Source organism: Dermochelys coriacea, chromosome 5 (assembly GCF_009764565.3).
Source record: "Dermochelys coriacea isolate rDerCor1 chromosome 5, rDerCor1.pri.v4, whole genome shotgun sequence".
Classification (NCBI taxonomy): Eukaryota; Metazoa; Chordata; order Testudines; family Dermochelyidae; genus Dermochelys; species Dermochelys coriacea.
Window position 1 is genome coordinate 3,757,686 of NC_050072.1, and position 27,368 is coordinate 3,785,053.

Here is a 27,368-nt window from a genome sequence, read left to right on the forward strand (position 1 = left end):
TGCAAGAGGGATTGGGTTAAAACATCTTTCCCTGTCATAGGGAGCTCACCTACTGCTGTCTCCGCACGGCACTGGTTGTTATGAAGTTGTGTACCCCCCTTCCAGGCTCACAAAATGCGTTTGCCACAACCTGCAGGCTCAGCCGTGTGGGAAAAACTGCCACAACTTTTGCGTGATGCTTTGTGCACACAATAAGTAAAAGTCATTTAAAAACCCCCAGTTTCGTTGGGGATCAGTATGCAATCCAGAAATGTCTCCATTTTGCAAGATTTTTTGCTAGGACTAGTTTAAATCAAGAAGTCATATAGATGTAGTGAATTAAGAATTTTTTTTCTTGTTGAAATTTCAATGTTAAACAATCAACATTTGGAAAATTTCACCCAGCTCTAATTTTTTTGCCATGTTGGCTTGTTTTTGCATCAAAGCAACAAGGAGAAGGGACAGTTCCAAGTTTTGTCAGGATGGCCTCTTTTTTGCATCAAAGTGACAGGGGGAAGACTTTAGTTTTCTCATGTTTTCATGTGTGGTTTGATCTTTAGCTGAATGAAATTTACAGATTTTTGAGATCATTTTTAACAACGATCCCCTTTCCAAGTGGAAAAACTAGCCAAAAGCTACATTTCATAGACTTTTCCACAAGATATCATAGTGTTTTCTCTACCTTTCAGAAATGCCTGGCTAAAAATCTGGAATCATGAAGGTTTTATGTTTCACTGTGAATATTTTGCACAGCTCTGGTGTTATCTTGGCAAATTCCAAGTTAATTTTCTATGGGTCAATACATCAGTGTTTAGGTTTCATGGTGGTGAGTACCTTACAGCAGCTAGCCCAGAACCATGTGGTCCCAAAACAGGTGACATGAATCATCTCCACGTGGGAAGAAAGCTCATGGTTCTCATATCAAAAATAAATGGGAAGCCTGCTTAGGGAGGTGGCAAAAGACTCAGAGCTGGCTGGGAATTTTTCAACAAAAAGGGTTTTGTTGGAAAATGCTAATTCATTGAAATGAAAACCATGGGGAAGGGTCACGTCCGACAATTTCCCACTGCGAAAGGATCTTGAACAAAGTTTTGAAATGGTCAAAATGTCCAGTGTCAACATTTTCGGAATGAAAAAATGTAATCGAAAGGGAAACCTTGCTCCTTTCTAAGTGGAAATGTTCTGTTGTCTCACTTGGAAACAGAATGTTCAGGATTGAAATGTACGTTACTTTATAGTGTAAAACATTATCAAAGGTAACAATCAAAAGAATTATCGGTTCCGAATTATCGAAACGAAATGGTCCAATTGACTGTCCAATTATTTTTTCTGATTTTTGGTTCGAGAAAATTTTTGAGATTTCAGGGGAAACTATTGATGAAATCTCAAAAATTCTCTCCGGACAGGGAAACCATGTCTCACCCAGTTCAATTCCGAGCCCTTCTTGGTGATTTTACAAGGTGCTAGGCTCTTGCCATAGCCGCTGGACTATGTTCATGGAAGGACAGGGCCCTTTTCCCCTGAAGAATTCAAACTCCATGGAAAGCCCTTTGAATTCAGAGGAGTTTCACCATTTACTCTGGATATTTTGTTGTTGCTTTGCTCCTTGGCCCCTCTGACTTTAGGGCTGTCTTCAGCCAGCAGAACTGAGGAGCCCGGAAAAGGCAGTAAGGGTAGTGGTGGATTCTCCATCGCTGACAATAATTAAATCAAGAGTGGCTTTTTTTCTAAAAGATCTGCCCTAGGAATTGTTTGGGGCAGGTCTCTGGCCTGTGTTCTACAGAAGGTCAGACAAAATGATCATAGGGGTCACTTCTGGCCTTGAAATCTACTAATCTATGAAACAGCATGGACATCAGTCTCTTGGTGCTGGTCCCAGCTCTGGGCCTGAGAGGAGGGAGAGATGCAGAGATCAGACGCTTGTGGCGATGGACCCAAAGAGAGGTGCTGAATCAAGGGGTGGGGGGGAGGGATAAGGGAAAGCGACATGGAAGAAAGGAATGGAAGAGGACAAGCAGGGAAGGAGTAAGAGCAGGAAGATGGCAAAGGAGCCGTGGATAACAAGAATATCCTGGAGCAGAGAAGGGAGAATTGAGGGTGGTGGGGAGCAGAGGTACCCACAGTCCCTGCCCTGAGAAGCCCACTCTCTGAGCAATACCAAGTTTAGAGTGACAGGGGTCCTTTCACTGAGCTTTTGATCAGGTCTTCACGGAGGTTTTAACGAATGCTGTGAGAACAGGAAGCCGGAGCGAATGAATAAAAAAATGCATCAAATAAACAGGGGGGAAAGGGAACGCTGCAGCCCACTAAGACTGGTAGAGAAGGGCTGGTGCAGGGGCGGGAGCAGGGCCTGTCTAGATGGGGGACACTGGTAGCGGTTTAGCACCATGGAGTTGACATTGGCACAAACATTCAGGGCAGTTGGCTGGGATACGGGAAGACAATTTCCTGAAAAAATGTTGACATTTCCAAGGTGTTTCCATCTCAGCGAGTTTGAAATGGGCCAATTTCTCACTACACTTTCCATCATATCTTTTAACCAAAATCTCGAAAGCCTTTACACACACACACACACACACACAGAGAGAGAGAGAGAGAGAGAGAGAGAGAGAGAGACTGTTGGGGGGGGATCCGGACTCTGAAAGAGAATGGTATTTAGATCCCCGGCCAGCTCAGAAAGAGGCCAAACTGCTGGGTTGAACCAGAGCTTGCAGGGCGGGTAGGGTGGCAGCGCGCATCTGCCTCTCTCTGGCCAGGAAGGAAAGGAAACAAGGAGTTGGAGAAAGTGTGGAGGTTAAAATAAATACATCCGATGAAGTGAGCTGTAGCTCACGAAAGCTTATGCTCAAATAAATTTGTTAGTCTCTAAGGTGCCACAAGTACTCCTTTTCTTTTTGCGAATACAGACTAACACGGCTGCTACTCTGAAACACAGAGAGAGAGAGAGAGAGAGAGAGAAAAAATACACTTTCAGGGTCAAAATGAAAAATTTTGAAAACAAATTTGACAAAATAAAAATGCCGAGTAACAGTGATAATGTTTCTCAGACGTTTTGTGTGTGGGAAAACAGCCGCTTTTTGGCTAAACACCTTTTTTGGGAAAAATCCCGATAGCTCCAATCCCCTGGGACAGCCTGGTCCTGAAGCCGAAGCAAAGGGCCACATTGCCCTACCTGCTGCACGAGTTGGTCTGTTGGGGGGATCCGGACTCTGAAAGAGAAGGGTATTTAGATCCCCGGCCAGCTCAGGAAGAGGCCAAACTGCTGGGTTGAACCAGAGCTTGCAGGGCGGGTAGGGTGGCAGCACGCATCTGCCTCTCTCTGGCCAGGAAAGAAAGGAAACAAGGAGTTGGAGAAAGTGTGGAGATTAAAATAAATACAGCTAGAGCATCCCATCGCTTTTCAGAGTGTGCACCTGAGACAGAAAAGAAAAGGAGAAACTTGTGGCATCTTAGAGACTAACAAATTTATTTGAGTGTAAGCTTTCGTGAGCTACAGCTCACTTCATCGGATGCATTCAGTGGATGCATGAAGTGGGCTGTAGCTCAGGAAAGCTTATGCTCAAATAAATTTGTTAGTCTCTAAGGTGCCACAAGTACTCCTTTTCTTTTTTGCGAATACAGACTAACACAGCTGCTACTCTGACACCTGAGGCAGAACTCCCCCCCCCCCGCCCACACACACACACACACACACACTGCTCGTGGTTTCGCCCCATGGTGCTTAGACACCAAGGAGGTGATAAGCAGCTTAGCAATTCCACAAGGAGAGAGAGAGTGTGATTTGGGAGAGTATACATCCTTTTGGGGGAGGGAGGTGTTAATATTCACCCCCTCCTCCTAAATTTGAGCACTAGAATTAAAGAGAAGAGCAACCCCCCTGGGGGAATGTAGTTTTTTAAATGATCGTGCCCAAGACCATGGCTTGATTCTCCTCTTCACACCAGCATGACTCCAGGGAGTCGGGTGGGTGTCTCCTACACCACACGCTGGATATGTCTAGGCTGCAACTAGACACCCACGGCTGCTGGCCCATGCCAGCCAACTTGGGTTCGGGGGTCTGTGGTTGCAGGGCTGTTTCATTGCTGCAGGGCTGGAGCCTGATCTCTGGGACCCTCCCACTGGAGCCCTGCGTGGGACCAGTGTAGAGCCCTGCAGTGGGACTAGGATTTGCGGCCAAAATAGCTGGAGCGAGTGAGAACAGGGTTAAAAACAGTCCCGAGAAGGACTCTACCTCCCACCTCGCAGAGTCCTAGAACTGGGGTCCCAGCCGGATTCCAAATGTCCCCACTGCAATTAAACAGTCCCTTAGCCCAAGTCCCACAAGCCTGAGTCAGCTGGCAAGGACCAGCCACAGGTTTTTCGTTGCAGTGTAGACAGACCCTATAAAGGAGATGACAAGCAGGTCCATTAGTGTTTAACCCTGCTAGGGCTGGTGGTCCAGTGTCCAAAATTTTTACCAAAAATGTTCATGGAAATTTTTCCTACCATCTTCATAGATTCCAAGGACCACTGTGATCATCTCGTCTAACGCCCCGTAGAACAAAGGCCAGAGACCTGCCCCAAAGCAATTCCCAGGGCTGGTCTGCCCATCTCCAGCAATATGTTCAAATGGCATCTTTGCTGTTTGCTTTCAGATACATCCAAACCCTAAACCAACTCAACGGCTTGGATAAAAGGGGGTGGGGGTGCTATTCAGAGAAGCATAGGCTTGGGTTTGCTTGTCATCACTGGGTGAGCACCGGGCTCATTGCCTGGGGAAAGGGATTCGGGGAGGGGTTATTACAGAATGGGAGCTGAAAGCAAATCCAGTCTCAGGTAGAAAATATAGGACATTATGTTCCTGCTGTTAACTCCTCAGTCTCAGCCCAACTCCCTCCCTCTGATTGCCTGCATGTCTGTCTGTCTGTCTGACTGTTGGGGTTGTTTTTCCTCCGAGCAGAGTTCTTTCAAAAAAATAATCAGTCTTGGGTATTTATCACCATAGTATCTGAGTGCTTCACAGTCTTTTCATGTCTTTATCCTCACAACACGCTTGTGAGCAGGGATGCTGGAGCAATTTGTATAGTGAGCCATCGAACCAAACTGTGAACCCTGTATGTAATGGAAACCACTTCAAGCCAGGGGGTGCGACAGCACCCATGCCTGTGAGGCAGGGCAGTGCTGTTAGCCCCATTGTACAGATGGAGAACTGATGCAGAGACACGCTAAGTGCCTTGCCCTAGGTCACCCAGGGAGTCTGTGGGAGAGCAGGGGATTGAGCTCTGGGCTCCCAGGCGGTAGGTTAGCACTCTAACCACTGGGCAAGCCTCTTGTTGCACAAGAGGGTGTATCTGAAGTGGCCAGGGATTAGATTTGCAGTTCCTCATGCACACTTCCCCGCAAAGGATGCAGGGCAGGCTTCCAGCTGCCGGGGAGCGATGTCTCTGTGTGTGTGGGCGAGGTGAGCTGCTTCTGCCAGGGGCAGAGCACTCATGTCTCACCTCCTTCTCCCAAAGGGCCAAACGCACCGCCCGAGGCAGATGTCTTTTATAGACAAAGTGCTTGTGACGCAGAAGGATCCGGGGGGGACCACAAACCGGTGTGCAGGCTGCCGGGCTGCTTCCAGGCCAGACACAGGGACCATAAACGCTCCAATAAAAATGTTTGCTTTCCAGTAGGTTTGTGCTCATCGTGGCTGGGGGTGCTACCCCGTGGTCTCTGAAGTCTGCTTTTCCCAGCCTCTGGATTCGACAGTCTGAGTCAATGCTGTTGCTGAGAGAAGGATGGGTTCGTGCATGGAGCCTTGTGTATACATGGCCACATGGGAATGCCCCCAAATGCTCACTGAGTCACACGCTGTGGGGATGCGGACAAACACCCACTCTGCATAACCATGGTTCAGTTTGCACACCGAAACAAGTAAGTCATATGCATCTGTTGACACACACAAACATGGAGAAGGCGTGTGCGGACCCACGGAGAATGCACGCGTACACGCACACACAAAGATAGCTACAGCTGTTTCACACAGTGAAACCCACAGCAAGAAGTCTGGGGAACCTAATGAGGATGAGGTGAAGCGGCACATAAAATAATCTCTCAAGCCATGACTGCTGAGGAATTTTAATCAATCCACAAGTAGCGGCAGGCTGTGGAGTTCCTTTTCTTACAGTCTCTTCATGATCTGCCTTTCTCTCTCTCTCCCTCTTGTTTCCTGCATGGAACTTTCTCTGAGAATGTGAGCCTGTCTGGTTGGTAAATAGCTGGCTGGTTTCTTGGCTCCTGTGTTCGGTTGCTTCTTGCCTGATAATTCTTTCTTGCTGGTATGTAATATATCAGGTCAGCTCTTTCTTTGCATCCTCTGTATTTTTCCTGGCCACTGTTTATTTCCTCCTGAAAGAATCTCTTTTGTGCATAAGATGGAAACAAGGATCAAGCCCAATTTTCTATGTTGCTGTTCATCTGAAGCGCTGCAAGGAAGCTTTCCCCAAGGCCACCATCCACTCTGCTCCTTCCTCGTAGCAGCGAGATTCCCTCCTGGAAGGGGATATTTCTGTCAATGTCTCAGGCGTGAGTTAGGGAATTGCATCTACCAGGATGCTGGAGTGCAAGAACTAACTGGAGTTTTCCATACAGATAATTTACCCCAGGAACATTGTGGTTTTCCTTTGAATAAATGACTCCCCACCAATCACTCCCCCAGGTGGCGGGACAGTTGTCTAACTGCTGGATGATGCAGTCAGATGTTTGCCACAAGATATGGAATTATTGGTTTGGAAAGATATTGGCAAGATTCTCAGCTGATGTAAATTTGGCTTCATGGACTTCAATGCTTGTATAACTGAAAACAATGCTAATTACACCAGAGGGGGATCTGGCCCACGGACTGCCATGGAGCCACAGCCAGGATACACCAGTTGGGGACCTGATGGGCAAGCGAGACTTTCTGATGATTATTCATCATGTTGACACCAACCACTCAGCACCACTAGCACTCTGCGACCCAGGTACCCTCAGCAGAGGGGCAAAGGACTTAAGGCTGGACTGTGGAAACCAACGTCCTCTGGGGTGGCCAAGGTGAATCAGTGTGTGGACAAAGCTTACCCTGCTGTTTGGTGAATAACTGAGCACTTCAGTATCTAGGGCTGTCGGCCTGGCATTTCTCAGCAGCCTGAGATGCACTACGAAACCTATTGTTCTTCAGTTCTCTTTGCAGCGAACCCTCTGCCCATGGCTGCCCAGCAGCCCTGCGTCTCCTGTCTAAGTCGCCCACTCCTATGGCTCTTGTCACTGTGGTTTTGGAATGCTTCCTGCCAGCTCAGATCTTTCCCTTTTGTCGCTTTCGTTGTTTCTATGGCACTGATCAGTATCTGTGACAACTGAGCCTCACTTTGTGCACGAGGCTGCTGCCAAATGGCTCTTCACTTTTTCATTTTGTGAATATTTCAGCCTGGAAGCACACACTTTATCTGCAGCATGGCCCGGTGGCGAGGGTGCTGGCCTGGGTCTCAGAGATCTGAGTTCTACTCCCAACTCTGCCACTGACTTATTATGTGACCTTGGGCAAATGGCTTTGCTGCTCCGTGCCTCAGTTTCCCCTCCCACCAAGCTTTCTGTCTCCTGTCTGTTTTTGAATGTAAGATCGTTGGGACAGGGATTGTCTCTCGCTATGTGCGTGTACAGCCCCTAGCACAATGGGCCACTAGGTGCTATCATAAAAATAATAATTATCGGCAAGGTCGAAGCTGAGGTTCCAGATGAACAGTGATCTGACCCCCCAAGTCCTCAATGCCAGAGCAGGCAGACGAAGAGAGAATTTCTCCAAACAGCTGTGAAGGCGGACGAAGGCTGCAGGAGGATGGCGGTCTCTAATTGTCTTTTTTTCCTTGCCACTGGATTAAGAGTCTCATCCTGTCAAGGGCCATGTGGACACGGATTTGTAACGGTGTCTCCATGTTAATAGAAATCACACACCGGCATCTGTTCATATTCATTACTGTTATATAACTAACAAACAAGTTATGCAGGAATTTGGTTCCAGACAAAATGTCATTGTTTCTGACCAGTGACCAGTGGCTTTTAGCAACGTGGACAAAATCTCTCCCCAACCCCTCCCCTCTACAGCCAATTCATGGATTTGTATGGATTTGCTCTAAGTGGAAATTCATCAGTGGGTTTTTTTTTCACTGTAGGAAAAAGAGGAAGGACATTTGGGTTTTGTGCAGCAAAAATGAGCCATGCTAAGGGGATGATGAGACTGTGGATGTGCTGAAAGGAATATTTAAGTATAATCCTCTGTCTCACACACTCCCTGAGTAATGGGGCTGTGTGCTGAGAACTGCAACTGTCCCAGCTCTTCCACGACTGGCCGGAAGCCAGAGCCTGGGCAGGGGGCTGAGAGGCCTGAGAGCCCCTGTCGGCCTATATCCCCCACCCCTGGGGTGTGCCGCCCAGGGCAGATAGAGGGTCTGGGGCTCCCCACAGTGGCCCAGGCTCCCTCAGTGGCTCTTACTACTGCCTGGCTCTGGCTTCTGGCCTGGCCAGGGGTCGGGGCTTCGGAGGGAGAGGAGGAGCAGGGGTGGGGCCCCATGGCAAGGTGGGGCTAAGGCCCATTTCAACCCCACTCCGGGAAGAGGCTGGCACCAGCTGCAGGGGCTGCGCTTCATGATGGGGAAGCTGATCACATTATCACCTTGCCACCACTGCTCCACACCTGCCCAAGGCTACTACCCATTGTTAAACGGTGGAGGGCCATGGCACCCCTGCGCCTCCAGAGTGTGTGGGGGGTCCAAATGTTCTTTGAGCTCGGGGCCCCAATAAATCTTAATCTGCCTCTGCCTACGTGTGTGTCTGCTTTGCCTTGCCCGGGCATACCTCCACCTGCCTTGCTTTGCCCACGTGCACTTGTGCCTTCCTGCGGCTGCCTTGCCTTGCTTGCTTGCACACGCTTGTGCCCTCCTGCAGCTGCCTTGCCTTGCGTTGCTTGCACACGCTTGTGCCCTCCTGCGGCTGCCTTGCCTTGTGTTGCTTGCACACGCTTGTGCACTCCTCAGCTGCCTTGCCTTGCCTTGTGTTGCTTGCACACGCTTGTGCCCTCCTGCAGCTGTCTTGCCTGGCTTTGCCTGCACATGCATGTGCACTCCTCAGCTGCTGTGCCTTGCCTTGCCCCCATGCACTTGTGCATGCCTGCAGCTGCTGTGCCTTGCCTTGTTTTACCCGTGTGCACACCTGCAGCTGCCTTGCTTTGCCTTTCCTGCATGTGTCTGCGCCTGCCTTTCCCTGCTTTGCCCTGCCCGCGCCTTGCCCTGCCTAAGGGCACCTACGCCTGTGGTGTCTGCCTGTGCGTTTGCACGCGTGTGTGGGACGCGTCGCCAAGTGGTACTAGGCTGACAGGGGCTCCCTGAGTGTCACCCCTCTCGGCAGAGCCAGCCTGAAACGGCACCTCCCCTGCTCGGCAGCTTCCCTCTAGTCAATCCCCAAAGCGAGTCCGGTCCTGAGCACTCTGCCCCCAAAGGAGCATCCTAAAGAGAGGGGCCGGAGGAGCCTCCCCCCAGCCGCTCGCTGGGAACAGCAGCATCTCGGCTCAGCAGGGCTCATGTTTAATGCAGGGTTCTCCGGAGGTCGGTATTGATTTGTAAATGGACAGGACACCCCTGCGCGGCGAGCAGCTTGCCAGCTTTGTCTGGGAGGAGAAAGGGAGGAAGGTGGCTTTGCAGACCAGCCTTCCGAGGGAGCTGCTTTCCCAAAGAAGCCGGGGGATTTTTGAACCTGCTGAGCAGGGGTGTGTGTGTGTGTGCGTGTGGAGAGAGGGGTGTGTGTGTGTGTGTGCGCGTGTGGAGAGAGGGGTGTGTGCGTGTGGAGAGAGCGGTGCGTGCGTGTGGAGAGAGCGGTGCATGTGTGTGTGTGGAGAGGGGTGTGCGTGTGGAGAGAGCGGTGCGTGTGTGTGTATGTGGAGAGGGAGGTGTGCGTGTGGAGAGAGCGGTGCGTGTGTGTGTGTGTGGAGAGAGTGGTGCATGTGTGTGTGGAGAGGGGTGTGTGTGTATGGAGAGTTGGGGGTGTGGAGAGTTGGCTGCGTGTGTGGAGAGGGGTGTGTGTGTAGAGTTGGGGGGTGTAGAGTTGGCTGCGTGTGTGGAGAGTTGGGGGTGTGGAGAGTTGGGATGTGTGTGTGTAGAGAGAGAGTTGGGTGTAGGTGTGGGTGTGTGGGCAGTTGGGTGTGGTTGTGGGTTTACGGAGAGTTGTGAGTGTGTGTGTGTGTGTGTGTGGAGAGTTGAATGTGGGGGGGAGGGGAGGCGGCTGTGTGTGTCCAGATAGCAAGTGTGAACAATCTGGTCAGGGGTAATAGGTGCCTATATAAGACAAAGCCCCGAATATGGGGACAGTCCCTATGGTCACTCTAGAAGAGCGCGCGTGTGTTTGTGTGTGTGTGTGTGTGTGTGTGGAGAGAGCCTTTAAAAGCGTGGCACCGTCTGGCTTGGCTTTTCTCCCTTTCTCTCTTGGCCCCCTCTCCTTCGGGGGGCTCGGACAGGTCGCACTGGAGCCGTGTGGGGTGGGAGAGTGTGTCCGTGTGGGGCTGGGGACAGTTGGGTGCAGAACGGCGGGTGGGCGCTTGTTCAAGCTTGGCTGCGGTGGTACCGGACCCGAGTTTTGTGGGTGTTCGTGTTGTGCTGGGTGTGTGTGGGGGTGTGTTTGTGCGCCCTGCCCAGCGCTGGGTGTGTGTGCGCCCTGCCCAGCGCTGGGTGTGTGTTCGCCCTGCCCAGCGCTGGGTGTGTGTGTGTGCGCCCTGCCCAGCGCTGGGTGTGTGTGTTCGCCCTGCCCAGCGCTGGGTGTGTGTGCGTGCGCCCTGCCCAGCGCTGGGTGTGTGTGCGCCCTGCCCAGCGCTGGGTGTGTGTGTGTGCGCCCTGCCCAGCGCTGGGTGTGTGTGTTCGCCCTGCCCAGCGCTGGGTGTGTGTGTGTGCGCCCTGCCCAGCGCTGGGTGTGTGTGTTCGCCCTGCCCAGCGCTGGGTGTGTGTGCGTGCGCCCTGCCCAGCGCTGGGTGTGTGGGTGTGTGGGTGTGGGTGTCCTGCCCAGCGCTGGGTGTGTGTGTGTGTGGGGGGGTGTCCTGCCCAGCGCTGTGTGTGTGTGTGCGCCCTGCCCAGCGCTGTGTGTGTGTGTGGAGGGGTGCGCCCTGCCCAGCGCTGGGGGTGTGTGTTTGGGTTGCGCCCGGCCCAGCGCTGGGGTGTGTGTGTGTGGGGGGGGGGGTGCGCCCTGCCCAGCGCTGGGTGTGTGTGTGGGGGTGTGTGTGTGCGCCCTGCCCAGCGCTGGGGTGTGTGGGGGGGGGGGATTCGCCCTGCCCAGCGCTGTGTGTGTGTGGGGGGGGGGTGTGTGCGCCCTGCCCAGCGCTGGGTGTGTGTGTGTGGGTGTCCTGCCCAGCGCTGGGTGTGTGTGTGGGGGGGGGTGTCCTGCCCAGCGCTGGGTGTGTGTGTGCGCCCTGCCCAGAGTGGGGTGTGTGTGTGGGGGGGTGCGCCCTGCCCAGTGCTGTGTGTGTGTGTGGGGGGGTGTGCGCCCTGCCCAGCGCTGTGTGTGTGTGGGTGTGTGTGTGTGTGCGCCCTGCCCAGCGCTGGGGTGTGTGTGTGGGGGGTGTGTGTGTGTGCGCCCTGCCCAGCGCTGTGTGTGTGGGGGGTGGGGTGCGCCCTGCCCAGCGCTGTGTGTGTGTGGGGGGGTGTGTGTGTGCGCCCTGCCCAGCGCTGTGTGTGTGTGTGTGTGTGTGTGCGCCCTGCCCAGCGTTGGGGTGTGTGTGTGGGGAGGTGCGCCCTGCCCAGCGCTGTGTGTGGGGGGGGTGGGGTGCGCCCTGCCCAGTGCTGTGTGTGTGTGTGGGGGGGTGTGTGTGCGCCCTGCCCAGCGCTGGGGTGTGTGTGTGGGGGGGGTGTGCGCCCTGCCCAGTGCTGTGTGTGTGTGTGTGTGGGGGGGGTGTGTGCGCCCTGCCCAGCGCTGGGTGTGTGTGTGTGTGGGGGGGGGTGTGTGTGCGCCCTGCCCAGCGCTGGGTGTGTGTGGGGGGGTGTGTGTGTGCGCCCTGCCCAGCGCTGGGGTGTGTGTGGGGGGGTGTGTGTGTGCGGCCTGCCCAGCGCTGTGTGTGTGTGTGGGGGGGTGTGTGCGCCCTGCCCAGCGCTGGGGTGTGTGTGTGGGGGGGTGCGCCCTGCCCAGCGCTGGGGTGTGTGTGTGGGGGGGTGCGCCCTGCCCAGCGCTGTGTGTGTGTGTGTGGGGGGGTGTGCGCCCTGCCCAGCGCTGGGTGTGTGTGTGTGTGTGTGTGCGCCCTGCCCAGCGCTGGGGTGTGTGTGTGGGGGGGTGCGCCCTGCCCAGCGCTGTGTGTGTGTGGGGGGGTGTGTGTGTGCGCCCTGCCCAGCGCTGTGTGTGTGTGTGGGAGGGGGGTGTGCGCCCTGCCCAGCGCTGGGGTGTGTGTGGGGGGGGGTGCGCCCTGCCCAGCGCTGTGTGTGTGTGGGGGGGGGTGTGTGTGCGCCCTGCCCAGCGCTGGGGTGTGTGTGTGGGGGGGGTGTGCGCCCTGCCCAGTGCTGTGTGTGTGTGTGGGGGGGGGGTGTGTGTGCGCCCTGCCCAGCGCTGGGTGTGTGTGTGTGTGTGTGTGCGCCCTGCCCAGCGCTGGGTGTGTGTGTGGGGGGTGCGCCCTGCCCAGCGCTGGGTGTGTGTGGGGGGGTGTGTGTGTGCGCCCTGCCCAGCGCTGTGTGTGTGTGGGGGGGGGGTGTGCGCCCTGCCCAGCGCTGGGGTGTGTGTGGGGGGGTGCGCCCTGCCCAGCGCTGGGGGGGGTACGTTGTTCCGCGAGGAGCATTTCTAAAACCCTTGGCTAGGGGGTGCAGGGCTCGGCCGCTCGCTGGTTCCCAGCGCTTCTTCCCAGTGGCTTCCCTGGTCACATGGGCTACGCGTGAGAGTTTAAAAGCGCCTAAAACCCTTCGAGCCGGTGCAGAAGCTGGTGGCTCCATCGTCCGAGGAGCGAGGCTGGGGCGCGCCGGGCGCTGGAGCAGAGGCCGCCGGCGGGGAAGCGCTGTAAGTACGGCGGGCACCGGGATCCGGCCAAGACCCAAAGTCGGGTCACCCTGGATCCGGCCCCTTCCAGCGCGGGGGGCATCCCTCAATGCAGCGCCGGGGGGCTTCCGCGCAGGGGCCGGGGGGTCTTTGCAGGGTCGCCCAAAGTGCCCACTGGGGCGCGCGGCTTTTCGGACCCCCCCTTCTCAGATGCGTCTGGCGTGTGGGCTCCTTGGTGCCCCCCCGCCCAGCCCTGCTGTCGGCTTGCCGTTCAGCCCGGGCATCGGGGGAAGGGGGGGGCTACATGGGGTCGGGTTTTTTTTGGTTTTTTTTTTTTTGGTTCAAAAAGCCAGGGAGATCGGCGCCGAGCAGCCCCCCAGGCTGCGGCGCGGAGACGGGCAGGGAGCGGGGTGCGGGGCACGGAAAGTGGGAGCTCTGCCTTTCGCGATTGATTTGCAGCCCGGTTCCCTGGCTAGACAATTAGCTGGCGCTTCTCTGATCTTTTTTTTGGGGGGGGGGGTCGGCTCGGCGGTGGCGGCCCAGGGTCAAAGGAGGCGGCGACCCAGTGTCAGGCGTCCTCCGCGGAAGCTATTCTGCATTTCTGATTGATTACTTTGAGCGGAAATGCTTCCTTCCTTCCTTGGCTTTTCTTCCCACTGTCTCCCCCCATTCCTCGCCCTCCGTCTTTTTTTTTTTTTTTTTTTAATCAACCATCTTCGGCTGCATCCCTGTTCTCCCACCTTGGGTAGACCGGAGTTTCCCTCAACTCTCCCAGACTTGGGTGGAGATAGGAGTTTAATTGCCAAGAGCTGGGCTCCAAGGCCCCTGCCCCCGGGCGGATTTGGGGTGTGGGAAGAAACACAGGGCCTGTCTTCCCTAAAAGCACTTCTTTAAACAGGAACATCAAAGGGACCGGACCAGCTCTGCTCTGCAAGGGACTGGAGCTCCCTGGACAGGCCTGGCCCTGGAGCTCAAAGACTGGCTTAGTTTTTCCATGCCCAGTTGCAAATGGAAGGGTTGGGGGGTTTTTTTGGAAGGAGGGTGGTGGGGAAGGGAAGGCAGCGTCCCCCTATACCCTCGGAAGTTTCACGGGGTGATTGTCAAGCCCAGACCAACCTCTTAAAGCTGTGTTGGAAAATATTCCTCCCCTTTGAAATCTCAAATTGTTGCATGGGGCGGTTGGGCCTTGGCAGGAGAGAAGGGGTTGGAGCTTATTCTTTATTTAAGCATTGAGGGACTGGATTTTCAGCAACAACCAAAAAAGAGACATTTTGCGGCAGGCGTGTGTGTGTGTGTGTGAGATACACACAGACTTTGAGGCACTAACCTTTCCCTCTTCTGCGGAGCCCTCTGACTTTGTTCCTATCAGTCGGCCTTTGTGATGGTGTGTGTGTGTCCAGGGGTCAGGCTGAGGCGGGGGGTGGGGGGTGATCTGGAATGTTTTGGGAAAGAATTCAACAAGCTTGTTTCCTGCTGGCCCGTTTCTCCCCTCCCCTTGCTGGGCCGGTGCTGGCTTGGGGTGGGGGCGAAGTTTGGGAACGAGCACCCGCCGCGCCGAGATGTGTGATAAAGTTTGTTCTTCGAGGCGGTTTCTGCCTCCTTCGCGCCCCTTCCTCCTGCCCCCTGGGCTGAGGGCTGGGCAGTGACCGTGGTGCAAGTTGAGAAGTTCTGTGGGGAGAGCCTCCCAAATGCCCAGTCATTGCAACCGGCATCGGGCTGAAACTTGGGCAGCAATTTTCTCTTTCCTCTGCCGTCTTGCAGCAGTGTCTGTGATCGCAAATGCTGGAGCTGAGGCTGCCCTGAAGTTCTTTGTAAATTATAGTGAAATCTACTTTTTCCCTTTCCTTGCTGTGATTTTTTTCCCCCTTGCTCTTATTAAAACGACCACCAATGACCCCAAAGTTACATCAAAATAGTACCCATCTGGGGAGTGCTGTGCTGGGAATGGATGCTTTTCTTACTTTCTGTGAGGATATTTGTCGGAAACTAACATTTGGAGCGATGGGGGAACTGTTCTTCCACTGCTAGGTGATTTATCTCAAGCTGGAGTAGTGGAACTACTTTGCAGGACGTGGTTTGACACACATGCATCTGTGTCCGCCACCCTGAGTCCCTAAGCTTTCCCCGTACCCTGCTCATAGAGGTGTGTGCCGGGTTGTGTATCTCATGGGCTGCAGAAAGCGTCTGGGGGATGGTGCTCTCGGGAAAGCTATTTGAGTTGTTTGCACTCGGCATGGGCCTGGCCCAGACCTCCCTTACTCTGTTCTGTTCAGGTCAAACCCCCTGGACTTTCTGTGAGAGGCTTGACAAAGCCCTGGCTGGGATGATTTAGTTGGGGATTGGCCCTGCTTTGAGCAGGGGGTTGGACTAGCTGATCTCCTGAGGTCTCTTCCAACCCTGAGATTCTATGAGAGTTTTGCCTGGGTACTTAAGCGCAGGATTTGCTGGTGTGCGTTCTGCCATGTTACTGGCTGCACCCCTCACCCCTCCACCTGGCTTCACAGTCAAGTCCAACGGGCTTGTGCACCTTTTCGCTCATTCTGCAACACAGCTGACATCAAAGACAGGGGAAGATTCCCACCCCCTGGGAGCCCCACATATGTGGGCCCTCTGATTCTGGCTCCCTACTGCCTGGGTGCACAGTGAGTTGGTTGCGGAAGGGTAACTTTGCCTAGTACGTGGGTTTGCCGCAGGGATAGGCGCACGGGACTCGAGACTCTCTGCACCTGCGTAGGGCCCTTTAGGACCAGGGCTGGTTGGAACAATCCCATCGTGTTGGTCTGAATTAGGCTCTGAGAGCCTGATCCCACGAGAGGCTGAGCTCCAAGTCCATGAAGGTCCTCATCGCCTGCTAGGGGTGCAAAGCCTGGGGTGAAAAGCCCGGCACAACCTTAGGGCTTTTCACCCCAGCCTTTTTCAGAGAGCATGTGCTTCTTGGGGCACCTAGATCTGCTCTCCACAGCTGTGAGTCCTTATATGTAAGGAGGAAGAGGAGAATATCCCAGTACCAGGGCCGCCGTGCCTGATCAATGGGGCTCACCGAATGATGTGCTGAGGCAGGTCAGTATCTGAGTGGTCCTCCTGGAGTTCTGCACTAGGGTGCCTTCGCCAGCAGCCCATGCGGTGCCCTCTCCAGGCAGCGAGCAGAGTGGCAGGGGCCTTGCCCAGACGTGGCCCTTCCCTGCCTCTCCTGGGGGGGCTGGCTTGGGAGAAAGTTTCCCCTTTCCCTAGACACTGGTACCACCAGTGCTTGTGGGCTGGGATTAAAGCACTACAGCTCTTAGAATGAGACGGGATGAGAAGAGCCTTTTAGATCCGCTCCTGGGCACCAATGGAGGGCTGGTCCCTAGAGAGAATTTTAGTGCCATCTTTAAATGCCCCAAGAGATGGGCTGCCGTTCCTTCCCCTGGTGACACTAACTAGATCTCCCACTGGGGAAGCTTCTCCCAACACTCAGCCCAAAGTTCCCCTTCATGTCAACCCACTCTAGCTAGTGAGCCCCCCGTGCACTGCGCTAAATCCTTCCACCCCCTTTGCAGATTAGCGTCCAGCCCACCCCATCAGTACTTGCATCACCAAGCGAGACAGATCGTAGCTCTTCTAAGTTTTCCATGTCAATCAATCCCTCCTTCCCCTGCACTGTTTTTGTTCTTGGCTTTTCAGAAATCCTGCCAATTTCACCATTTTGTTCTGGTGATGCAGTGCCCAGGCCTGGCTGCTGTCTGTTCTGGGTACGTTTGCCTCAAAGTCGCGCAGAGAAGGACGGTTAGCAGAATAGTGCCTCCTTCTCTGTGACAAGAAGCTCTGGCAGCACCAAACCGGAAGGCGTCCACTCTATCCTAACCTCTGGTCCCCAAACAATCATAAGGTTTTGTTGCGGCTAAACCAGCCTAGACAGATGGCTATCCAGCCTCTGTCCCCTGATCAATGGGCGGCCACGGTGAAAATTCCTCACTGCTCCCAAATTTGGCCATGTGGTTTATTTGTACTCCCCCAACACCTAAACGTTCCATCTGAGAGCAATGCCCTGGTGTGCTAGGCACTGCGTGTGCATGGAGGAAGTGACATCCCAGGCCCCAAAGAGCTTACAGTCTCAATAGACAAAATAAGCAATGTATGCAAGAGGGGGAGGAATATTTTTCCTATTTTACAGATGGGAAAACTGAGGCCTGCTGTGATTTTTAAGTGATTTGCCCAGGATCACATGGGGAGTCTATGGCAAAGCCAGGATTTGAACCCAGGTTTTGTGAGTCCTAATCCAGTGCCTTAACTACAAAACCAGCCTAGTTGAGTGCTCTGTCCGAGCGACTGAGAAGCCCCTGTGTACCCCTCCGGTATCCTTGGTATCCAGCAGTAACCGTCAGTTTGGTTGCTTGGCCCGGGTGGGGTGATGTGAGGGGATGCTGGGTGCCCCTTGGCACAGAAGGACTGAAACACATTGCTGTTCATGATAAAGGCCTTGACAGCTCAAGTATCGGGTAGCTGGACTCTGGCACTACAATGGTGAGATACCTCTGCCCCTGTGGCTTTCTCTGGGGTTCTTTGTTACTGGACTGCAGACTTCCAGCAGCAAGATCAAGCTCTCTGGTAATGTCAGTCCCCGGAAGAATTGTCCAGGAGTGATATCTTGGAAAATGGCCCCCGTGGCTGCCCTCTGCTCCATTTGTGTCCCCAGGGGGCATCGTGACATGATGGCGAGGCAGGTCACTAGAGCACAGGGGAAGTTCAACACGGCAGGTGTTTGTTGACACGGCAGGTGTTTTCAGTCCCAGGGGGTGTTCTGCAGAAGGTGGTCCTGGGCTGGGCGCCAGGTCGGGATCTCGCCCTTGGGAAGTACCGCCCCTCTACCAGCTGCTGCCGCACCGATCATCACTTCCTTTGAAAGTGGTGACCGACAGGAAATGACATTGGTCACACACCAGAATGACGCTATGCATTTGCACTGCGGCAGGCTGGGATGCTTTACGGGGTCTCAAACGCAGCAGGGTCAGGCCTGGCCAGAACTTGCCTGGAAGCCCGATGAGGATAACGCAGGTGCCGCCTTAAGGCGGTTTGGTAGTTCGCTATGGTGGTGCTATTCCCCGAGCTGGTGCTGATCCAGTTCCCTAGAGTGCCACTAGGGGGCACAGGTGCTGCTAGAATCTTTTTTGGAAGAGGCTTGAAAGTGAGCCCCGTTCGGGCTCCTTGAAGGCCCCATGGCGTGTTTTGTAAGTAGAGCGTCCACCCCACTGCACAGGCCAGATTCCCATCTAGATAAAACTGCCTTCTTCCTTCCTAAATCCCCCCGCCTTTACAAGGGGATGGAGCATATTGGTTTCCTGTTGCTGTAAAACCTGGCTTGAGAGACCTCGGATCAATGCCTTTGTGCTCGCTGCGAGCTCAGTGGCTGAAGCACTGGGGTCAGGTACAGCAGCCCTAGGTGAGTTTCTTTTCAGAGAGAGGAGATGGAAGGGGCCGGACAGGCTGGGCATCTCTGGGGGTTATTGGAAACTCAAGAAATGCCGAGTGTGATTTCAGCTTTCTCGAGTGATCAAGCAAGGAGACCGTGCTCCGACCTGGGATGAAGTTAGGGTTAGCACTTGAGGTTAGATTCAAGGCTGGATCACTGTGTGGGTTCAGATTCAACCTAGGGCGGTGATATGGATGTATTCCCATATGCTGTTTTCACACGGTCATGTCCCAGAACAGCAGAAACCTTGTGACCCAGCTGATTTCATGAACTGTTTTTCTGCTATCTCAAATAGGATGCACATGTGTCTCCATATATATGGGGGGGGGTGTTTGTGTGTAAATGTGTTTTTACATATGTTTGTGTATATATGTACAAATAATGGTGACAATAACTTCTGCCCTTAACATTTATTACTCTATGAATCTATGACAGGTTTCAGAGTAGCAGCCGTGTTAGTCTGTATTCGCAAAAAGAAAAGGAGTACTTGTGGCACCTTAGAGACTAACAAATTTATTAGAGCATAAAGTGAGCTGTAGCTCACGAAAGCTTATGCTCTAATAAATTTGTTAGTCTCTAAGGTGCCACAAGTACTCCTTTTCTTTCTATGAATCTATGAACATGTGAGCATATATTTACATATATATACAAACACCTATTGTGTATTGGAATGCCTTTTTCCTGTTGCAGCAAACCTTATAAAGAGACATTGTATTTATATGCAGGTTTGGGATGATTCACTGTCTCTCATGAATTTTGATAGTTAATAACTTTGCTATATTTGCAAGTATTTTTTTCCAGTGTTTATCTACTTAAAGTTTTGCACAGCAGGAAATGGAAAATCTTCTGGTACCTACAGTTTGTTCAACACTTCATGACATCAGAAATCCAGATTGTACACTAAAAATCTTAATACTGTTATTAATATTTTGAAAGATTTAAAACTAACAATTTAGAAATTAAATGCCTTCTGTGATGAGATACTGAAATATTTGCAGGAGCTACTGTCTGTCTATCATTAGCCCTCAACTAATATTTTAGAGAAATGCTGACATTCATCACAAACATCAGTTCTGTCTAGACAGTGTTTGCCAACTAGTTTTGCATGTTGCACCTAAAATGATTAGAACCGAAAGAGATTAGAGAATGAAAATGTGTTTTCTCTATGTTGTCAGTTTGTTTACAGTGTGTTTCTGACAGCACTTTGACTAATCTAGTCACTTTCACTGGCTCTCCTTTGTGTGTATGTATTATTATTTCCCCAGCTGTTATGTGGGTCTTTCACACAACAACGGAGGAAAGAAAAATGGTTAGAAATGTGTTGGTTTATTTTAAAGCCACACAGTTTGGCAGGGTGCCCGGGGGCAGGTTTTGGACTTTGGAATGACTTTGAACTCAATCTGTAGAAGTTTGACAGGTGTCCCGTTAAAAGTGCACTTTCCGTCAGGTCGCATCAGCCCTGGCAGAGGAGCCCCCTGCCAACGATTACCCTCACGCTGGCACTCCTCCCTCTGAGATAACCCTGAACTAGCATCCCAGCGTGATGTTGAGAGGTGAGTTGCGCTGCGGGAGGCCAATGAGCTCTGGAACTAGGGTTCTGATCGTGGGTCATGCTTTGAGAGTGAGTGGCAAGGAGAGTCTGGTTTCCAGCCTGGCAGTGCCACTTGTTTGGAATATTGGTTGTTTCCAGTCTCGATGGTTGTTCTGTGTTGCCGTGCATTGTCGAAGGACTCTTGGCAGGAGAGAGGGCTTCTAATGTCCCTGGTAGATGAAGTGGTTCTCATGCAGGTGACTTTCAGCACCCCCACAGGGTTGTTGCCAGATTCATTGCTGCTCATAAAACACATTGAGCTCTCTGGATGAAAGAAAGCTGTGGCCAACAGAAGAATTAATGTTCGCTCTAGTGACCAGGGAAATCGCCTTTCTCTAGCCTTTCGGGTATTGCTCCGTCTGTCCCTGTTTGGGTTAAAGGAGCCAGAGGATCATAATCAAGCATTTCTGTAAGGAAGCTGCAGTTGTTGAAGGCACTGTGACTGCTCTAGGAATTGTGACCTTCCATCTCTGAACGTTGTGGAGGGGCCATGGGAGCCATTAAATATCTCAGAGCAGTGTGGAGCTGGCTGTGTGTAAGCAGCGCGCGATGCACACAAAGCGAGGGGCTGAAAGTGCCGCTGGAAATGCCAGGTGAGGCGGAGACGCTGAAGGTAGGAAGGATGCTGGAAATGCTGCTAGGCAAGAAGCTGGGCTTTTTTCCCTGTGGAACTTGTAATTAATATGGATGAGCCCAGAGCGTGCCTGGGATCTGTGAATACATAGGCTACATCAGAATGTGGGTCAGTGCAAACCATAATAAGCAGGGATGGATTGGGATAGGTCACTGATATGGACCTAGGAAGAAGCGTGACCCAGTGGTTAAAACAAGACTCATGGAACCTCTTGAGTTCTTCTCACTGACTCTGCTCCTGACTTCCTGTGTGACCTTGGTCAAATCGCTTAACTTCAGCTTCCCCATCTTTAAAATGGGATAATATTTACCTACCTTAACAGGGATATTCAGGCTTAATTAAGTGGTCTAGGTAATACTTAGTCCTTCCATGAGTGCAGGGGACTGGACTAGACAACCTCTCGAGGTCCCATCCAGTCCTACAGTTCCATGAAGTGTGACCAGGACCGTGCAGATGCACAAGTGGAGAGAGGCATTGTGGGGGAAAGAATGTGTTTTCAGCTGCTATATTCATAGGGCTGGGAACAATCCCAGGACAGGTGTGCTGCAGGTTAAGCAATGAGCACCCCAAAGGGCATGGAATGATGGTGGGGTCATGGGCATGGTCCTGCCACACTCACCATCAAAGCCAGTTTTGACGACCCCACTCCCAGCCCCTGGGTTGTCAGCAAGGTTTGAACCCCACGCCTTCGCAGCCAACGTACAGACTACTGCCACTTGTGTAAAAGATGGAACTCTGTCAACTGGTAGCAGTAGTAGGCTGTTATCCTGCACGTGGACCACTCTCAAGAAGGGGGCACTTGGCATGCACTCCTCAAGCGCGTCACTGGTGCACTCTGCCAGGCCAGAGCTCTCCAGCCCCACGGGTCCCTGAGCAGCCCTGAGTCACTTACAGGCTTCTGGGTGGATGTGTCATGCGCTTGCAGCTTCATGGACCGGGTTTGATGCTGCTCTCAATTTTACTGCCGTAGATCTGGCTGAGTTCCATGGACTCAGAGTGACAGGGTGCATGCATGGCTTGGGGCCTGCTTGGAGCTGGGGGAGTGTTTGAGCGTAAAATGTGACCTTTGATCCCCATGGGGATGTGCTTCAATCGCACAGTGGAGCAATACATAAAGAAGGTTTAAGAGGTACCTGCCTGCCTGTGACCAGCTCCTTCCCAGTGCTATGCTGCCACCGCTGAGAAAGCCCTGAATTTATGCTCCAGCTGATTCCCCACTTGAGCACAGGAATGGGGCTGCTGGCTGGGTGAACTCAGTGAGGGCTCCCTGGCTTGATCTGAGATAGCCTGGAAGTGGGGGATGCCATAGCTGGGGGTAAAAGACCAGTGTTATTCCCAGGCACTTGGAAATGGGAGTGGGGAATTGCTGGAGGGGATCCTGCTTTATGAGCTGCCCCATTTGTGTTGCATTGAACTGCTGCGCCTTGGGTTGCATTTGCAAGCAACATCTAGGGTGTTCTGGAGCAAATGCGTCGCCAGGCACAGCCCTGTGTTAGCAATGTGTATAAACCCAAATAAATACTAACTAGAGGAGATGTCTGCTCTTAGTTACCCAGGTGTAAATGCTGAGTAACCCCACTGACTTGGAAGGACTCTTGGCACCTAATAGTACTGGGTCTTCAGTGGCTTCCGACCTGAGCATCAAAGGTGCTGATGAGGAGGGTGGTTGTGATGTTTGGGAATTGGGTAGTATCCCTTTAAATAGTTTGGCAGCCCTCCAGTGGGCACTCGCTTTGTTGTGTGTTACAGACCCCTGTCGTGTGTCTCCATAGCTAAGCTTTGCACGTTGTATGTTTAGTAAACATGGTTAGTTAGCCCCCACCCTGCCCATGTGGTTCCTTTATCACGCTTGCTGTATACACCCCAAATGGCCCAGCGGTGCCACCCCACTCCTGGGCTCTTCCTGAGCATGTCCCCCCGGAAGCCCGTCGGGCCGGTTTGGGGCAAGAGAAAGTGCGATGCCCGTTTTGATCTCTGCCTCTGTCCGCTAATGAGCCCTTTAAGGGCGTCTTGAAAGGCCTTTTTCACAGAGTGCAGTGCGGCTGCGTTTGCCCAAGGACAGAGCTGTAGATTAGCAAAACTGACCTAGGGTTGCCTCTGTTCAAAGCCATGCACGCAAAGTGGCTGTTTGATGCTTTATTTGATCAGCTACAAGAAGCATAAAGTTTCCTTCACTTACGGGGTGGGGGTCCTTGGGCTCCCATTGGAAGCAAAGGGAGAGTTCTCGCTGCTGCTGCCTATAGGACACGGGGAGAAGGCAAGTTGAACACTGGGTTCATTGTAGCAGGATACTAGTCTTCGTTCATGACATGTCGTACAAACGCCTGCGTTCTCCTCTCAGCCTGTTCGTGCGCAGTCTAAAAATAATGCTGGCAATGATGAGGCAGCTCTCCAGTGTTTAAGACAGAAGACTCAGGTTCAGAGGGCCTGAATTCTAGCCCAGTCTCGGCCACCGGGCGACTTTGGGCGAGTCACTGAACGCTTTTGGGCCTCGCTTGCCCTGTTTTTGAAACGAGAATTAAACCCTCTTCCCTTCTGAGCAGGAGCGTGAGGTTGAATCAATGACTACTTGGAAAGCGCCGTGAGCCCCCCGTGTGGAAAGTGCTAGAGAACAATCCTCAGTATCCCGGCCAAGCTGCCCCAAAATAACTACAAAAAGAAAAGGAGTACTTGTGGCACCTTAGAGACTTTTTGCGGATACAGACTAACATGGCTGCTGCTCTGAAACAAAAATAACTAATGATTTGGGGGGGGGTGTCTCAGTTCTTGGGTCAACAACTTTAGATGCCTGGGTTTCAGAGCGCGGGTTCTTGGCACCGTCTGATGCTCAGGGCCTTCCAGGGCTTCACAAGTTGCTTTTGAGAATCTCTCCCAATGCTCTCACGTACTGAAATCCAGGAGCAGTCAGAGAGGGTTTCAATCTAGATCTCCAGCTGTGCTGAACAGCGATTGATATTTTTTGATGGCTTCCTAGCTCTGCGTTACGGAGCTGCTTGCTCGTAATCCATACCCTATGCATGTGCCATAGCTACAGCCCACATGTGTTCCACAGACTCACGTTTACGTGCATACTCCATGACGCCTGCCTGCCTGTTTGCTGCAGAAGGGGCGGAAGCAGTGCTTTCCTATGATTCAGCAAAAGCATTCGCTGGATGGTCTGTGGTTCTATTTTCCCTGCTCTGGGAATGATGGAGGCCTTTCCGTCTCCTGTATCCCCTGTTGCTCCAAGTGCTCCAGTGTATCGTTCCTGTTCAGGTTGCCAATTTTGGTTGGAGGTATTCCTGGAGATTTCATCACATGACATATTATTTAATCAGAGATTAATTCCTGGAGACTCTGGGACAATCCTGGGCAACCCTAGTTTCAGTCCAGGTAGTGTTAGTAACTTGCCAGGCTCCTGGCCAGGCTGGGGAATCTGGCTTTTATTTGAGAAGCAAAACAAAGTATTGTAGTATTGCGGCCGCAGGGCAGGGAGTGCCCTCTAATGCTCTAATCAGAGGACTGGGGTTTGGCTACTCCCACTCTGCCGTGGATTCGCCATGTGACCTCTGTTTGCCAGAAGCTAGGAATGGGGGACAGGGGATGGATCACTTGATAATTACCTGTTCTGTCCATTCCCTCTGGGGCCTCTGGCATTGGCCACTGTTGGCAGACAAGATGCTGGGCTAGATGGACCTTTGGTCTGACCCAGTGTGGCCGTTCTTATGTTCAGTCATTTCTCCTCTCTGAACCTTTCTCTACCCATCCGTAAACTAGGGGCAATACCACAATGGATGGGCTAGTGTGGGTGAACAGCATTGCCGCCCTCTTGCGTGGCATCAGGACTTCTCCGTTGCATGCCATAGCTCCAGTTCTGCCAGCAGAGGTTCTTTTTTAGCTCCAATAATCGAGGCCGGTGCTTTCTGGTTTGGCAAAGTTCTGAGTGTCGCAGTGGGGCCAGGGGTGCGCAGCTTGGCAACAGCAGGGAGTTCCCAGGTGTCTGTGGACATGTCTGTCAACACGGTTAAGTAGCCGCTATTAATCAAGACATCAGGTACCCGTAATTCACACCCCCTTGGCTCTGAGTTATCTCAGGGATGTCCTGTCCCAAGGGTGGTGAGAAGCCTAGACTCCAAAGCCAGAAGGGACCGTTGCGATCATTAGTTTGACCTCCTGCGTAGCACAGGCCATGGGACTTCCCTGAATTAATTAATTCCTCATTGAATGTTGTTTAAAAATTTGTGCTAATGAACCTCAGTCTAACTGTGACCTTCTCCCAAGTGTAGGCACAGGCTAACTGCTGGGTTGGATTCCATCCCACACTCCTCCCCAGACCAGCTATACTGAGATAAAAGGAAATTACCTAGATCTGTGCTAGGGAAAAGGTCAGATTTAGAGAACACTGCTAGCCAACCCCCACTTTTCCTAATGGGAACAACTCCTTGGATACATCTGTGCTGCAAAGAGAGGTGGGTCTGGATCACAATAACATCTAGAGACCTTCTTGTGCTGGGCACACACTCGGTCTCTGCCCCAAAGAGCTTCCAGTCCAAACCAAGAAGACAAAGGGAGGGAGGGAGACACACAGACAGTGAGGAAAAGGGACTTGCCCCAGGTCATACGGGAGGCCCGAGGTAGGGAGAGTATCCATGTCTACTGACTTCCTTCCCGTATCCACTGGGCCATGCTGCTGATTGTTTAATGGTGACCTCCTGGCGCGCGGGGTTAGGATGTTGGTACGTTGTTGTGAGATCCTTGACTGGATAGGTGGAAGGCAAATGCACAGTGTCAGTAAATAGGCACCAAATGACACCCTCCTGCATCCCCCCAGTCCTCTGTCCAGTGTGGGATCCCAGGTTGCCGGGAGACCGTTCCCGTCTGTGGATTGGTCAGTATTCCCCATCTGTAAGACAGGGCTGCTCGTTCTGTCCTACCTACCTGGGGAGTGGGGGTCTGGGGCACTCCCAGGGAGGTAGGTCTGAACCAAGTGGGCAGCTTGTGTCATGCTCTGAGATGCTTGGGCAGAAAAGATGGGGGAAAGACCCAGGATGGTTGTAATGTATATTGTTTATAGGAGTTGTCATGGCAACTTACCCCCCTGCATCACATATGGTGACATGTAACCCCCCAAGGGTCCCTGTGACATAGGGAGGCATCCTTGCCCATCATGGGGAAACTGAGGCACAGGGCGATTCAGTGACTTTCCCTAGGTCATGAAAGGGGGGCTTGTGACAGAGCGGGCAACAGAAACCCAAATTTCCTGAGTCCCAGTCCTCTGCTTTATCCCCTTACCCACCGTTCATGTGGTCACGGCCCAACTCGGTTAAGACATGAGTTTATTATTTGAACCCGGTCTGTGTTTGTGCAGAGTGGACACTGTCTCTCCACTGCCCACACTCCTCTGCCTGTGTGTCTGTTGCTGATCCTTCGGGTGATTGGCCATGTGAAGGGTGACAGCTGAAATGCCATTCGCAGCCTCCACATCGGTTCTCCCGCACCGAAGCCTTGCCCAGCAGAAAGATGCTTTCCCCAGACGCTAGCCCTGCAAACTCTCTCTGGCTGGGGCCTTTCCTGCCTCTGGTATTGTGGAATAAACACCCTGTCATGCGACCGGCAGTGCCCACTCTGGTGATGTGGGAGGCAGAGGGGAAGCAGCCTGTAGGTCTCAGGGCTGAGCAGGGCTAGGCCAGCAAGGGTTAACGCTCGCTTGTGTTTTGGGGGCCAGGAGACTCTCTCAGACAGCAGAGATGCTGTGTATTGGAGTCTGGGGAGTACTCTTGTCTGCAGCCCCTTCTTTGTTCCATCTGAATCTGGCCCAGGTTGGTGGGGGCTGAAATTTGTCACCCGTGTGGGTGATGTGTGCGCAGTGAGCAGGCAGGGGCCTCAGCACGTATCCCACAGGTCAGGTGCCTGCACCAGTAAAACCCCCCGGCGCAATTGACACCGATCGGCTGCTTTCTTGGCAGCCTTCACCAAAAGGCCAAGCGCTTGACTGTCTGTGGGCAGGGTAAACTGGTCTTGTGTCCCTAGGGCCTGTCACCCCAAAGCCTTCCTGAGCCGCGTGGGGAGGACACCTCCATCCCCTCTTTCTGTCCTGTGCACAAATAGAGGCCAGTCTGTTGGATGGAATTCACTGATAGTCTGACCTGGTCTGTAACACAGGCTAGAGAGCTGCTCTGAAGTCATTCCTGCTTAAAGCAGAGCCAATCTTTTCAAAAAACATCCAGTCTTGATTTAAAAATTGCCAGTGGTGGAGAATCAAGCACGGCTCTTGTTTTAAGTTGTTCAGTGGTTGATTGCCCTCTGTGTTAAAAATGTATGCCTTATTTCCAGTCTGAATCTGTCTAGACTGAACTCACATCTTTGAGAAGAAAAAGCATCAAGTGTAAATTTCCAGGTTTGAATTTTGTAAGCATGTGTCCTAAGCAGGCAGGAAGGGCCAGTGGGGAGGGCACTGGACTGTGAGTCAGGAGACATAAGAACGGCCCTATTGAGTCAGACCAAAGGTCCATCTAGCCCAGTATCCTGTCTTCCGACAGTGGCCAGTGCCAGGTGCCCCAGAGGGAATGAACAGAATGGGGGAATTCTCAAGTGATCCATCCCCCGTCGCTCATTCCCAGCTTCTAAGACTTGGTGTGCAACCTGAGGGAAAGTCCTGTCTCTTTCTCTCTGTGCCACTGGTAAAAGGAGGTTAATGGCACCTTTCTAACCTGCTTTGAGATCTACTGATGGAAAGAGCTAAGGAT

General features: G+C 52.7%; 1 protein-coding gene across 3 annotated transcripts in view; it reads left to right on the forward strand.

Annotated features, from left to right (window-relative positions):
• The first annotated feature begins 12,798 nt into the window (after positions 1-12,798).
• CNTFR (ciliary neurotrophic factor receptor) overlaps positions 12,799-27,368 on the forward strand; it is a 446,573-nt gene continuing 432,003 nt past the window's right edge. For 2 of the 3 annotated variants that reach the window (XM_038402722.2, XM_038402719.2), the window contains exon 1: positions 12,799-12,990. The gene's annotated coding sequence lies outside the window, so the exon portion shown is untranslated. The remainder of the gene's footprint in view (positions 12,991-27,368) is intronic. The other variant, XM_038402720.2, reaches the window with a different exon arrangement.